Source organism: Sorex fumeus, unplaced genomic scaffold, assembly GCF_029834395.1.
Source record: "Sorex fumeus unplaced genomic scaffold, SorFum_2.1 ptg000115l, whole genome shotgun sequence".
Taxonomy (NCBI): domain Eukaryota; kingdom Metazoa; phylum Chordata; class Mammalia; order Eulipotyphla; family Soricidae; genus Sorex; species Sorex fumeus.
Window position 1 is genome coordinate 589,541 of NW_026606172.1, and position 3,067 is coordinate 592,607.

Sequence of the window (3,067 nt, forward strand, 5' to 3'; positions counted from 1 at the left end):
CCTAAATTCAATTTATAGATTCCCATATGGTCCCCCAAGAACTGCCACGAGTAATTCCTGAATGCAGAGCTAGGAGCAACCCTGAGCATCCCTGGGTGTGACCCAAAAAGCAAAAAAAAAAAAAATTACATATGTTAAAAATTTTTCCCATGGCCTCTAAAGTATTAGCAATAATCGGATAATAGAAAGTAAGACTACCCAACTCTCTGATTTCCTTTTACATTAGATCTGGATACTAGTCTTGGTGGTGTAAAGGAAGGAATAGTAATACTGACTTTGGCCTTACAGTTCTCATAGTCTGCTATATAACACATGGGACAGTTTCTAACAAGGTTGAAAAAAACTGTCATTGAAATGCTTTACACTAAATCAATATATTGGAGGTGTCAACACATTGTCTCTCTTCATTGTTTTGAGATAATTAGGTAATGAGACAGAATAGAGTATGAATTGTGACTTTTATTTACACATGATACACTATTAAAAGCTCTGAGACTGAAAGGAAAATGCTATCAAATGAGGGAAGTGTGAATTAAGCATAACATGCCTGGGATGATATGTCTAAGTGCATTAAGAAATGTGACCAGTAAAATCAAATTAATAAATGTAGAAATATTTCAAAATAATTAGGTGAATTAATGTCAGCAAATTCCATAACTAAATAGTGTGTGACTTGAATGGTATTAGTTTAAAAATTAGCAATTATTGAGAACATACTTGTCCTTTTTGTTCATTTGTTTTTGTTAGAATTTACTATTTGCTGTGGCACTTATGTTTGATTTTTTGTTATATATTAATGTAACTAGATTGCAAATAGTTTGAAGGGCATAGAGGGAAATCAATCTAACATTTTAGGATTTTCTCAGGGAAATACATTAAACAAATAAGCATTAGGCATATTAATAGAAAAAAACAATAAATGAACCACATGTGGGAATTCATAGCACTGTAGCACTGTCCTCCCATTCTTCATCGTTTTGCTCGAGTGGGCACCAGTAATGTCTCTATTGTGAGACTTGTTGTTACTGTTTTTGGCATGTCGAATATGCCACAGGGAGCTTGCCAGGCTCTGCCATGCAGGTGAGATACTCTCAGAAGCTTTTTGGGCTCTTTAATAGGCATGGAGGAATTGAACCTGGGTCAGCAGCATGCAGGGCAAATGCCCTGCCTGCTGTGATATTCGCTCCATATGGCTACAAATTCTGATGCAAATAGGACAGAATGAATACTTTTTTATTGAGTTAATTAATGATATAGTGACTAACAGTGGGTTTCAAACTCACATATACATGAAAGATGCTAAAAACTATTAATCACCGAGGAAATACAAAACAGAACTACAGTGAGATATTACACTAAAATTTAAAAAAATATATACAAGTATTAGTGAATAGGTGGAGAAAAGTGAGAGAAGAACATGAGAGCAATCTTCAAAATTTAACAGCGGGTAGGGCGTTCGCCTTACAAGCGGCCAACATGGCCGACCCGAGTTCGATTCCTCCGCCCCTCTCGGAGAGTCCGGCAAGCTACCGAGAGTATTCGATATGCCAGACACAGTAACAACAAAGTCTCCAATGGAGACGTTACTGGGCCTGCTCGAGCAAATCGACGATCAACGGGAGGGCCTTTACCTTTACCTTTTTACCTTACAAGCATCATCCTCAATGGGGAAAAACTGAGTCCCTCTAAGATCAGGGACGAGACAAGGATGTCCACTCCCTCCACTGCTGTTCAATATAGTACTGGAAGTACTTGCAATCGCAATTAGGCAAGAAAAAGATATTAAGGGCATTCAGGTAGGAAAGGAAGAAATCAAGCTCTCATTATTCACAGATGATATGATACTATATTTAGAGAACCCTAAAACATCTACCAAGAAACTCCTAGAAACAATAGACTTGTATAGTTGCAGGCTATAAAATCAATACCCAAAAGTCCATGGCTTTCCTATATGCAAACAGTGAGAGAGAAGAAAGCGACGTGAAAAAAAAACAATTGTGCCCCAGAAAATCAAGTACCTAGGAATCAGCTTAACTAAGGAAGTAAAGGACCTGTACAAAGAAAACTATAAAACGCTACTTAAGGAAATAAAAGAGGACACCAGGAAATGGAAAAATATCTCCTGTTCATGTATCTGGAGAATTAACATTGTCAAAATGGCAATACTTCCCAAAGCACTGTACAAATTCAATGCAATCCCTATTATGATACCCATGACATTCTTCAAAGAAATGGAGCAAATACTCCTGAAATTTATATGGAACAATAAGCCCCCACGAATAGCTGAAGCAATTCTTGGGAAAAAGAAAATAGGAGGAATCAACCTCCCTAACTTCAAACTCTACTACAAAGCAGTAATAATTAAAACAGCATGGTACTGGAACAAAGGCAGAGCTGCAGACCAATGGACAAGGGTCGAATATACTGACATCTCTCCACAAGCATATGATCATCTAATCTGATAAGGGGGCAAGAAATGTGAAGTGGAGCAAGGAAAGCCTCTTTAACAAATTGTGCTGGCAAAACTGGACAGCTACATGCAAAAAAGTGGGCTCAGATCTGTCCCTAACACCAAATACAAAAGTAAGACAAAATGGATTAAAGACCTCAACATCAGACTAGAATCCATAAGGTACATTGAAGACAAAGTTGGCAAAACTCTCCATGACATTGAAGCTAATGGTATCTTCAAAGATGTGACACCACTGGCCAATCAAGTGAAAACAGAGACAGACAAATGGGACTATCTTAACCTAAGAAGCTTCTGCACCTCCAAAGAAACAGTGACCAAAATACAAAGACAGTCTACAGAATGGGAAAGGATGTTCTCCGAATACACATCTGACAAGGGGTTAATATCAAGGATATAGAAAATACTGGTTGAACTCCACAAGAAGAAAACAACCAACCACATCAAAAAATGGGACGACGAAATGAACAGAGACATTATCAAAGAAGAAATCCGAATGGCTAAAAGGCACGTGAGAAAATGTTCTATGTCATTAATCATCAGGGAGACGCAGATCAAAATAACAATGAGATACCATTTCACACCAGAGAGTCTGCT

At 37.7% G+C, this 3,067-nt stretch overlaps 1 non-coding gene across 1 annotated transcript; it reads left to right on the forward strand.

Annotated features, from left to right (window-relative positions):
• The first annotated feature begins 201 nt into the window (after window positions 1–201).
• Window positions 202–333, forward strand: LOC130043229 (small nucleolar RNA SNORA61). The gene has a single exon (XR_008795352.1). It is a non-coding gene; the product is annotated as a small nucleolar RNA SNORA61 (small nucleolar RNA).
• Window positions 334–3,067: the final 2,734 nt, after the last annotated feature.